This window comes from Papaver somniferum, chromosome 8 (assembly GCF_003573695.1).
Source record: "Papaver somniferum cultivar HN1 chromosome 8, ASM357369v1, whole genome shotgun sequence".
Lineage (NCBI taxonomy): Eukaryota > Viridiplantae > Streptophyta > Magnoliopsida > Ranunculales > Papaveraceae > Papaver > Papaver somniferum.
In genome coordinates, this window is record NC_039365.1 from 132,108,318 (window position 1) to 132,121,425 (window position 13,108).

The 13,108-nt window shown below is 35.7% G+C and overlaps 1 pseudogene; it reads right to left on the bottom strand.

Moving 5' to 3' along the window:
* Window positions 1-233: 233 nt before the first annotated feature.
* LOC113306053 lies at window positions 234-4,649 on the bottom strand (annotated as a pseudogene).
* Window positions 4,650-13,108: the final 8,459 nt, after the last annotated feature.

Sequence of the window (13,108 nt, forward strand, 5' to 3'; positions counted from 1 at the left end):
TGGCAGACAACATCAACAAGGCAAGCACAGAAATCTCTTAGATAGGAAAAAACACTTTGCAGGAAGTAAAAATAATTTTGAGAGATTTACTCCAACCCCAAGTAAAGTGTATAAACAGAAAACATGACACAGCGGCGAACTACGTTACTAAGGAAGTAGAATAAAACAAAGAGTACAAAAATCTAGCATTTATTCTAATGATAAAAATGAAATTGTAAACTCATCGTACTATATTTGTTAGTTAATACATTATAATCTTTCCATTAAGAAAAAAAAAATTATTATTAAAATAACAATCTAATAGTTCTCACAGTTAACATGGGATATGAGTCGCATCACTATCCATAAATTTATCAATCACATACATTATCACAGAACAAAAAATGCAGCAATGCCAATATGCACACTGTAGGAACAGGGAATGTTGTATCATCAGCTGTTGAAGATTACAAAGAACAGTGAAGTTAACAGTGAATGTTAGAAATACAGGCTGGAGATGAGCTGGTGAGGAGCTATCAAGGATGAAATAGAAGATGAACGCGTGTAGGCTTCGCTGATCGATTCTTGTTTAAACACATACATGTGGGCATTAAGCTTCGACATACTTCCAGAAAACACTCTTGTCTATTTGTTCAGAAAGCTGCAGAGCTAGCATGATTACCAACATTTGTTGTACCAATCATGCAGGCTGATAGATACATAAAGCGATTATCAATTTACCCGTTAGTTTCACATTCATTCTACAAACCAATGATGATGTATGATGAACTTCAGACCTTGGGGTATTAAAGAGTTGGGAACTCAGTAGATGGCATCACTTTCAAAGTTTAACAAACGGATGATCCCATAGATTAAGAGTACCTCGAGAACAGTTACAGACTCACATCATCCATTAGCCCATGATAGATGTAATGGAAGCGCGTGGAATAATCTACCAGCATTTCTGTGATATGGTTGATTTATCACAGATTCAAGTTTTGGGCTTCAATCCATTTGACAAAAATGTGGTTATACTCGGGTACAAGAACTACATTTGGGACTAAAATACCAGAACCAACGGATATGAACAACTCTCTCATCCTTCTTTTCTGCCTAGCAATGGTTCTTTTCCTCCGACGGCAAGGCCCCTGACCAACACAAACTCCACCTGCTCCGTACTCTCTAATTCATGTCTTAACCCTTTGTATATAAACCACCCATTGTAAACATCCCACCAGCACCATGGCTAGCACATAGCACTTCTTTAAGTTTAGACTGAATGTCGGCTCAAGAACAACCCAAATCAGTTGTAACGGCAACACTTTACAGCTATCTAACCATGAAAAAGGCACATCTACCGTGGAATGACAAGAATATATCCAATAAAAAGTTGGTCTTCAGAAAAGAAAAATTCATCTGCCATTTTTGTTGAGAGAAGGAAGAAGAAGAGCTGAGAAAAATTCGTCTGCCATTAATCTTGATTGTTGTTTTCTTGATGAAATCTTGAGAAACATGTTAAATTTGTTAATAATAACTACAGATCCTACTTGGTAACGAATATTATTGATTCTAATGATAGAGATATGCAGATCATATGAGTCGCAAATAAATTAACTTTCCCCAAAATAGTTGATATAATTAATGCTCTCATAGATGAATCAACTGTACTTGAATCAAAGGCAGCAGAAATAGATTGTCCCTTACTAAAATAACAAGCAGAAAGTAACTCGGGAGTACGTAGAAGAGGCAGGACACACCTGCTTCGGACCATGAATAAGCTGCACTGCTGCATTGTCAACATGCATGAGAGTAAGCTCAACGTCAGGATATTCGAAGGCCTTCTTGTAACTCTTTTTCTCCATAACATTGATGCCTGCACAATTTACAGTTTAAATAATAGAATAACGTTATTAGGGTTGGAATGAAAAGAATGAGTGGACCAAGTCCATACGCCAAGGACCAAAAATTACCCTGAAATAGGATGCCACAACCACTATTAGTTTGCCAAGATATACTCAAGAACCCTGAGGAACAGAAAAAACACTAACATAGGTGCCACTTTTAAAAGGTGGGTTCTAGGCGCCCAGGCCAAGGCGCCAGTTGTCTGGGCGTTAAAGTGGGACGGAGGTAGTATTTTTCTTCAAAAAAAAGGGAAAAAAATTCCAAAATCTTTTGAAAATCTTTGTCATTAAATTATACATTAATTATTTCATTGCTAGCTGTTTTTGTTAATTACTGTGATTCAAAAAAAGGAAAAAAGATCTTTCCAATCCTCTGCAGATACAGCCTTACTGTGCAAAACAAAGGATTTTCATAACATTCACCTGCAGTGTTCAATTTACAGCTAATGCCCTATAGCAAGTTAATACCTTTTCTGCAACTTAGCATATGCATAATATCACAATGTTTAAACGGTTCAACACCAATTGCACTTCAACGTATCCAAATAAATTTTAAAAAATTAATAAACAAACAAGAGTATCTCCAGTATAGAATAAATACCTCTAATACACTTGCTTTGACCACGGAACATAGTTAACCACAATGTTTCCGAGCGGTCTCAAAAGCAACACGAGCAATACGGTCTATCTCTTTGGATTTGCAACCGAGGATGGGAACATACAAGTAACATAAAATCACAATGGTATCATAAAAAGGTTGTCTTATAACACAGTGCCAATGGAGTGTCAGAGTGTGGCCACAAATTCGAGTGTCAGAGAGTGGCCACGAATTCAATATATATGCTAATCTCTCAAATACTATCTTTATATTATACTAGATAGTATGAAGATAGTATTTGAAAAGAGACAGAAGTTATATTACCTCATATATAGCACACACCTCGGGTTTAAAGCCAATCTCGCCGTCGTTGTCATTTTTACCAAAACCTCTTGGATTTCCAAAATAAATACTACCTCCGTTTCTACAACAGAGATACCATCACTGTTTCAATTTGGCCTAGCCACTTTTTCATTTTGTATAAAAATAGGACAAATTGAAACAGCGATAGTATCTTTTTTCCAAAAACGGAGGGAGTACACAATACTAATTTTAATCAAAAGATGGAATATCAAATGCCAAATCAGCAAGTATGAAATTACTTATTTCAGCATTGCTCTATCAAGGCAATGGATATGAAATCTAACCTTCAGTAAGCTCCCTTACAACCATTAGGTCAACCCCTTGAGCAACTTCTCTTCTAAAAGTGGAAGAATCAGTTAACTGGTAACAGCGAACCATTACAATCTCATCATAATCTCATACCAACATTCCTAAAACAATAAACCAAATCCAATGAAATTGGTCTCTTATCGCCGTTTATGTCTAAGGTGTAAAAATTCAACTCTAGCGAACCAAATGGTAAAAATTTATTACCTGTGGCAGAACAGTAGCTGGTCTCAAATTAGCAAATACTCCAAGACCTTCCCTAAGCTGAAGCAACCCAGTTTCCGGCTTCAAATGTTTCTCATTAGCAACTGCAAGGGTTTCTTCAGGTAATGGAACTCCAGTTAAATCAATGCAGCTCCACCAACAGGCAAATCTTGATACTTGAATTCAATCCCTACTCAAAATTTTAAGAAATTGGAATAAAAAATCTTAGATGAAAAAACCCTAAAAAGCTATTACTAAACAGAAGAAAACCCTACATTTCTAAGTTAAAATGGAACGAACTTAATAACTTGAACTATTTGTCAGTTGAATAGCTAAATGATTGCTGTGTCATGACCTCCATCGGTGTAGTCAGAATAGTAAGAATGCTGAACCAAACAGTAAGTGTTGTTTGTTCATCGTGTTAGGTTGTTAAAGATATGTGACTCAGACATTACCAAGAAATAAAGATATGCGACCAGCCAATCACCAAGAAATAAAGATATGCAACCAGACATCACCGAAGAATTCAACAGCTTTATTAATTTCAGATCTTATACCACATAACACCTAAAAGAAGACTAGAACATAGAATAAGTTAAGGAGAGCACCACGAGGGTTTAAACAAACCGTGAAAATAGAGTACCATGAGCGTAAAACCAATGTGCTCCATCGGGTTCACAGGCCAGTTGTCCATTGAAGGAACATTAGTAACTCCAAGCATAATTGTGCAGTGATACCAACATATATTTGAAATTATCAACAGTAGACTTAAATGCAAATCCAAACTTGCCTACTAAAATGACTGGAAAAATCCAAGCTGATAATTAGCCATGGTACTGAAAATCGACACTGAGCAGAGTAGGCCGTCTAACCTCCGCATGTTAGAACTCCAATCCATGCTTCCATAGGATACCAGGGTCCTCCACATGCAAACACACTTTAGATTGTCTCAATATACCAGGGTCCTCCAAATGCAAACACACTTTAGATTGTCTCAGTTCCAACTGAGTAGACCGTCTAACCTCCGCTAAACTCCAATCTTGATCCATGCTTCCACAGTATACCAGTGTCCTCCACATACAAACACACTTTAGATTGTCTCAGTTACCCAATGAAGTTTGTAATATGGGTATTGAAATCTTTGATGTAGCCTAACCAGTCGCATCCACACCCCTGCAACAATTAATGTGTCTTAGTCAACGAACAAAAAGTGCAGATCATAAGAAAATTGCAACAGAAATTTCAACCAAAATTCATCCTCACCTTTTTCTGGAGACTGACCTTTTTACCAAAGCCATTCTTCCCCTGCATCAAAAACGCATTCTCGACCTAAACTCGTGGTGCTCATGACTAAAATTAATTGCTCTTTTCCTGCAACAATATTTACTTTTTTCTGTTCTCGAGTCTCTTGAGGTTATCCACTAGAGAGCATATCAGTATATTAAGGGAACCAAATAACATAATAGCTAGGGGAATTGGATAATTTAACAGTCACAATAAATAGTCCAAGCATAATTTAACACTTTACTATCCATGACAAGGAAAAAAAAAATCAAATCCTGCAGATAAGTTGAAAAGAAAAAAAAAAGAAGAAAGAACAACCTAATTAGACACCCAGAGGATTTAGATTTTATCTTTAAATTATACAGCGACATTCAAACCCTAGCAAAAAAAAAAAAAAACCGATAAAAAAACTTAGTTAGAATTATCTTGATTCAGTAGCTTCATCAATGTTCATGATCTGTTTGTTGGATTCTATAGTTAAATAGGTCTTGGATCCCCAATCAATTCGTCTGGCGCCTCATCCCCAGCCCACAATCTGGTTGCTCCAGACTCGAGCGTATAATAATCTACATCTTGAGGATCGGTCTTCAAAGTCTATTCAGCTGAGCATTTATTGCAGTTAAAGGAGAATCTATAAATCTGAATCCCTTCCATAGTTGTCTCGCCGATTAGAACATCTCTACGAGCCTTAAGCTTGAATCCTATATACATGGGTTTCCTACAAGCATCGCAGCGAATACTCATCGGAAGCGCCATTCTAATCATGCTTTGCCCATTGACACTCCTCTCTCCCATTTGTTTTTTCTTTGTTTCTTTTTTACTTTCTCCGCTATGAAAGTGAAAAGATTCAGATCGGGTCTGAAGGTTTTCTCCTGAGAACAGACGGGTAATATTTATATAGGCTTTTGGTTGGAGTAATTTTAGACTGACCCCCCTTTATCGCCTTGATTTATAAAGGAGAAATTTTCTGGTTAGTCCAAAAATCCGATCCGGGATTACTGTGTAGTCCAGCGAGATAAACAAATTATCCGCTGGTCCAAAAATGTTTAAAAGCAACGGCAATTATCTTTATACCCATAACACGGGATTATGTCAGTTTCTTTTTCATTTTTTTTCTTCTCAGTTTTTAGTTTTCATCTTTCTCAGTTCTCTCTCTTCTTTCAACAGTTGCAGAAATTCAGTTACCGAAATTTGAAATCAGTTACTGGAAAACGAAATCGATAAAGGTCATCAACAACAGTTACCGAAATTTGAAATCGAAAATCTATCAACAACAGTTACAGAAAACCTAATTTTCAGACCTGATTTTCATAACTTTCAGACCTAATTTTCATTTCATTCAATTGAAGAGAGAAAATGGTATTGAATAGAAAACTTAAGAGGACAATTACAGAAAAAAACCCTTCTCCAGCAAAAAGAAGAAGAAAAAACGATGATGATTCACCAACAACAAACCCCGAAGAAACCCTCCCTGTTGTTACTCCTTCACCAAAAACAAGAAGTAAGAGTAAAGTTGTTACTCCTTCACCAACAAAGAGGAAGAAACATGTCGATCAGAAAATAGGTAAGTTGTTGTCGATTTTCTTTTAGATTTCTAAACTCAATAGAATCACTACATATTTGTATGTAGTGTCTGGTATACATGTTTTCATATGTTGTGCATGTAATGTAGGACAACATATTGACATGCAGTGTGTGATTGATATGTTTTTTGTTCAATAGAATCACAACATCTCTGTGATTCATATGTTTTACATGTTTTTCATCTGTTGTGCATGTAATTTGACACAACATATTGACATGCAGTGTATGATTCATATGTTTTTTTGTTCAATAAATTACAACATCTTTGTGATTACATATTGATATGTTTTCATCTATTGTGTATGTAATTTGAAACAACATATTGATATTCAGTGTGATATTCATATGTAGTGTTGGTAGATTTGCATGTGGATACCACTACGTATTAATATGTAGGATATTTGATATTGTTGGACACTACATATCAATATGTAGGATATTTGTTTTGATGTTGTTTTTGGTTTACTACAACAAAAACCAAAAGAAAGAAAGCAACAACTACTCCTAAAGCAGCAGCTACTCCTAAAGCTAAAAGCAAAAGAAAAGCAGCATCGGCAACTACTAAAGCAAAAGGAAAAAATGCGACAAAGGCTGCTACCCCTTTACCGCAAGAAAAGTGGAACAAAGCACTTGTCCTGAGAGCTGCCACTCCTTCACCAAAAGCAAAAGGGAAAGCAAAAAGGGGGGCAAATGTACCCCTGAAAGAAGGTATGTAGTGTTTTGATACAGTAAAAAATGTTTGTAGTGTTAAAACCAAATTAATTCTTAATAACGAGGGGGCGCTGCCCCCTCGACCCCCGTAAATGGTGAAACTAATCGAATAGGGTGATTTTAATGTTCACTTTCCCATGTATCATAGTAGATACATGGCATATGAAATATGTGATTTTAATGTACACTTTTTACTGTATCAAAGCAGATACATATGCCATTCGTACTATTACATATCAATATGTAGAGGTAGATACTTATATTCTTGTAGTGCTATCTACCATTACATATTGATATGTACTTATAATAATAGAAGTCGTATCTACTATTACATATCAATATGTAGAGGTAGATACTTATATTCTTGTAGTGGTATCTACCATTACATATTGATATGTACTGTAATAGTTTTAGATTCTTGTAATAAGCGTAAGAAAGGAGCTGGAAAACCACGAAGTTTATACCGTGACGGTTTCAGGGGCTTGTGGGGGCTTGAATGTGTTTTGTTTGTGATTAACAGTTGCAGAAGGGTATGTTTGGCATATTTAAACTACTGTCTTGTGTCAACCGCACATGGATTGACTAGGGAATAAAGATTCTGGTCCAAAAACATGTTTTTGGACCAGCGGATAATTATAATCTAGGAGTGGACTACACATTAACCGGTCCTCTCATTTCTGGACCAAACAGTAATTTCTAGTTTATAAAGAGGACTAGATTTGTGTCGTGCTATGCATCGAGCATTTTTATTCTTTTAATTTGGTGTGTTGGGATTCATCATGTTCCATGACGATGCAGTTTTAATATGGTGTGCGTGGGGCTTTGCTCTGTCCCGTGATGATGCATTTTTGAGTTGGTGTGCGTGGGGTTTCTCTCCACCCTGTGGCAATGCATTTTTGATTTGATGTGGGCGGGACAAATACATTAAATAGGTGGAAAAAATACGAAATATGTGCCGATTTTATTGTATATTGTTATAGGGCCCATGCCCATAGATGTGCGGTCCAAAACTAGAAGCCTAAGGATTTTTCTTTACATGTATATAAAGGATACTTTATCTATGTAATAGGATAATCTATAGAAATCCTTCTCCTTCCCTGCATCTTTGTCTTGTTCTTGATGGTTTACTGCAACACGTTATCACGCACGAGCTCTAACCCTGCGGCATTGGATTTTGATTTATTTTTTGGGTTGCTATCAAATACATACGTTGGAATCAATGGAATCGTCATCGTCAAATCAGATAAGTTTGATTTTTTTCTTCTTTTCTTTTCCCTGAAAACAAATCACAAATTGATTTGATTTTTTTGAATCTGTTTTGTACCATATTGATTGATTAGATGAGAATATCTATACCATGATCTATTTTTCTTTTCTTTGTCATGATCTATTTTGTGACCAAATCAGTAACGTGAAAATTGAATCTGTTGTGTATCATGACATGACCATGATTATTTTTATTTTATAACAATGGATGTATTTATTTGATAAAATAATATGTATGTATTTCATATTGTATATACGTCTAGGCATGAAGATTCATTCTTATCTTCAGTGCTGCACTTTTTTTTGCGACGATTGTAATTCTCTCCTCGTCCTCTTGATACGCAGATGAAGAAGAGATTAGGTCAGTAAGGAAGAACCTGACCCTGTCCAGGCAACCTGACCCGGCCAACCTATTCCATCTTTGGTTCTGGTGCATTGTTTCTTCGTACCCGGTTTTGGGACGTGCGCGACTAAGCATGTACTGGTTCTACCTATATACGGTGGGAACCAAAAATGTGAGGTATGTAATTAAAGATGGAATATTTGTTGGGCATATTTATATTTTTTTTTATGACATGCCTAGTTCTATTTTTTTTTAAGATAAGTCCATAGGCGGTCAATTTAAGTTATGATTGTTGATCCTTGAGAGTTTTGGCTTTAGTGTTTCTCTTGAATATGATATTGGCTATAGTTGAATGGTTTATTTTGTTTAATTGGTTCTACCAACTCAATTCCAATGTATTTATTTGGGGTTTAGAAGTACTTGAACACCATTATTTCATATTTGATATTTTCTTCCCAGACTTGAATGTTTCGTGGAATGTGATACACTTACGCGACTATTAAAGAGTCGGAAGTTTCAAAAGATACATTGCAAATAAAATCACAAATTCCATTTTTTTTTTGTGGAAGAACTCACAATTTTTTTCATTTGAGTCGGAAAATTTCCATTTCTCTACTTCATCCATGATACCAACGAAATCGTATATGTTGAAGTGTGACAACAAGAGAATTACTTTTAATAATCTACTCAACCTAAAGTAAGTGGTTGGCATAAATTCTCTTGGCTTATTGAGATAAAGAAATTTCTCAAATAAAGCTAAATGCAGAAAAATTGAAAATGGAAAGAACCCTGAAGTAATAAGGGTTAGACGTAATGACTCATATAAAGCATGAGAAAATGGACATATATATCATGGGATGAAGCTAAAATGTAATTCTAGCTTCCATCATAAATGAAAGAGTTGGAAATGCACCTAGTCATAGGTTTTGGTGTATAAAATGTAATGTATGTATCGTAGTAGCAACCAATTTTCACATCAACTTTAATGGCAGCAAGAAATTTGCCTAGCCAATTGACTATCTTATTCAGTTGAACTAGATCCAATGTCTGTACTTATGGAATGAAAACACGAGACATAAATTCTCTAAAGATCTTGAGATATATTAGGTGACACATAATATATATTCACTCTAAAGTAATTGATTTGAATCCCACTTTTATTACGTAATAAGGTCACACCACCTGTTAAAACTCTCAAGACCCAAGTGTTCTAGTTGGACCGCATATCCATGGTCCGTAGGCCCTGTAACACCCCTCCTTGTGAGGTTCAATAATAAAACTTTGTACATAAATCTCTACATATAGTTCTTCAAATGTCGTTCTCCTTGATGACTTGTGTCGGAGTCCATTGCCTCATTAAAACTTTGATAAGGAAAAATCTAGTGATACAAAACCTTGGTACAACTCTTCACATGTAATACTTCACATGTTGTCTCGTATTTTACATGTAGTTCATCACATGCAATACGATCCTCAAAGATCTACGAGTCTAAGTTAATTTCCTCGTTAAAACTTCGTCGGGAAAAACCCAGAGGGACAAAACCTGAACTAAAGAAAAGAAGTACAATATCAAGTAAACTTAGAACATAGTTGGATGTGTATACGTTGCCTCATTAAAACCTTGACAAGGAAAAACCCAGTGGGACAAAACCTTGACGAAGGGAAAATAGTACAACGTGGAAGATGCAAGTAAAGGTGATATGTTGCAGATGATCACTTTGCTTTGTTGAATTTGACTAGTTGCTTCACAACTCCTAAGGCAGAAAATCCTCGTGGGAAAGACAATAGCCTTAGCTGAGAAATTACATTCTCGGTGTTTATTGTTGTCTCATTGAAAACCTTACCGAGTAACAAAACCCTGTGGGAAAAAGTAACCCTGGTGAAGGAAAATAGTCCAACACACCCTTATAGATGCTTCCCCTGATGTCAGACAATTTTCGTTAGTCTAATGCAATCAAACGGAGTTTATCACGCTTTACTTTGGTGACTTGAACGTTTATAAAAACCCTGTTGTTGATTCTGGAAGTTACGTTGCTTAACAGACTATCGCATTTCATTTCTTTGATTCAGATATTTTTCAGTAATATCAACACGATTTTTATGTCTTCAATGTTCAACATACTTGACGTTTTTAGTGCTGTCTCGCTAAAAACCTTGTCGAGTAACAAAACCCTTTGGGAAAAACTATTCTCGATCGAAGGGAAAAAGAGTACAACACAGCTTCAATTTCGAAGTAAAATATGTCGACATCATATCCTTGGATCCTCCCCACGATGTCGGCATCTCCCCTTGATTACTTTCAGAGTTGTTCCAGACAGTTCCTTTAGTCATGTATTTTTTGAAATTGAATATTGGTAATGACTTAGAAAATAATCTACCATATCTCCATATGATTACTTTCGTTGGAGAAGAGATTATTGTTCCTTCATAATCAACAACTTATAGATTGCACTTTCATTAGCATTCCTTTTAATGTCTTTGTAGGAAAAAACAAATTTATGTCAATGGTTACTTTTAGGTACATGATTACATTCACTATACCATTCCGATGACGTTGCGTTGATACAGAGCTATATCTAGCTAACAAGTTCCCTGAGGATGTAAAATTTAACCGAGTACATTATTATACTAAGTACAACAATGCGTCTATTGTACTTAGATATGGGAATTTCATCTCCCAACAAATCTTCGTCATATTCCTTTGGACGAAATGGTTACTTACTTACATTTGAACCTCGACTAATCATGGGAGTGCTATCAGGATGCATGTCTTTGTTAAATTGCCTGACAACTTTATACATATGTAAACTGGTGGAATAATATACCACAATCTTAGTAATCAATCGATCTTTCCCTATATTTTTCATCTCAAATTCGATTTTAAATAGCTTTAAAGGTCTCTTATTACATCAAGAGTATACATCATGTATGTACCATCAACATAAATAACTACAATTCCAATTCATGAACTTTCTTATGAATACGCAAGGAAAAATAACTTACTTGTCTATCACTTCCAAATCAAATAGCAACTTAGACGGGTATACCACTTCCGCCTGATTGCTTCAATCTATAAGTGAATGTTCTATCTAAATATAAACGTACATTGTGGTTTAGAGTTACTTGACTTGGGAAACAAAAGGCTATCAAGTACTTCTGTAAATATCTTCTATCTCTTGATATTTCAGAGATACGTAACAACCACATACATATGCTGCATTTCAAGTCCTTTTGAAATTACCAAGCTAACTAAGTAGCGGAACGCTATAAAGTTTATTACAAGAGAACAATTCCAGGCATTTCTGAGAAACCTCGCGCCACAAGGTGAGTCTTTATACTTTTAAGACTGGTTTCTTCTCATTATGATTTGTGACAAATTAATCATGTATGTCCAATAGGCTATACACTTGGTTGGTTAGCACTACCACACCAAATACCTGTATATTTGTCAAAGAACCAAGTTTTACCTGGATTGTACAGGACAAATATGCTATTTATTTGAAATTAATCAAAATAAAGCATGGTTCGATCTCATTGTGCTCTACTTCTGGAGCAACTATTTATGGATTGTATCATCATTGTGCACGCATGATTCTTCCATTGACTCATGTGCATTCTCATAATCCGTCAGGATTTCATTGTTCTCTAGAATCATTTAAAACTTCGGAGCGTCCTACAGTATTGATTCATGGACATAGTCAGAGACAATCAAATGAGATAATTTCATTAATGATAAAAATTAGGTTGTCCCTTACTCATCTACTTCCTTTCTAGTTAAGCATTGATCGAACCTGGTGGTCTCTCCATCTTCCTTTATGGAGAGCCACGACCTCAACTACACTTCCACCAAGTGTATTCGCAACACCTTAGTCTATGGTGTACCCCATACTGAGGATTTCTAACCTTGCGGCAATATTTGCAGATGGTATGTGTGATCTTGTCACTTTAGCGACATCAGTGTACATTCTGAAAATTGATTATTCTTTGTCACTTCACATTTACATTTGTGGAGTACAAGAATCAATATGAGACACAGTGGGAACACACCACGACAATTCATGTCGTTCTCTTAGAAAATACTTTTTCTTATCTCCCCCTAACGACGGGAAAACTGTCTCATTAAAATGACAACCCGCAAATCTAGCGATAAGAGATCTGCTGCCAAAGGTTTTAAAATGCTGATAATTGTTGAGAGTAAATATCCAACAAAATTACTTAATCATTTTCGTGACCCATCATAGTACGATGTGGACTCGTAATGGCACATATATAGTGCAACCAAGCATGCGTAAGAACAAAAATGTCAGGCTTAAATTCAGTTACCAACTGGTACACAAAAAAGGTTGACTAATATTGGGTTCTAAAGCGAATTAAGTAAAGATACGCGTAATATTGCATATCCCCAATGCAATAAAAGGTAGGTTGGTATGCATAACCTATTCCTTAGACACCATCTGTAACCTTTGATGGTAGCCTCTGCGAGAACATTGGGTATAAGATGCTCTATATTGATCCTATTAAACATCCAATATTCATCAAGTCTTTTTGATGTAAATTCTCTAGAATTAA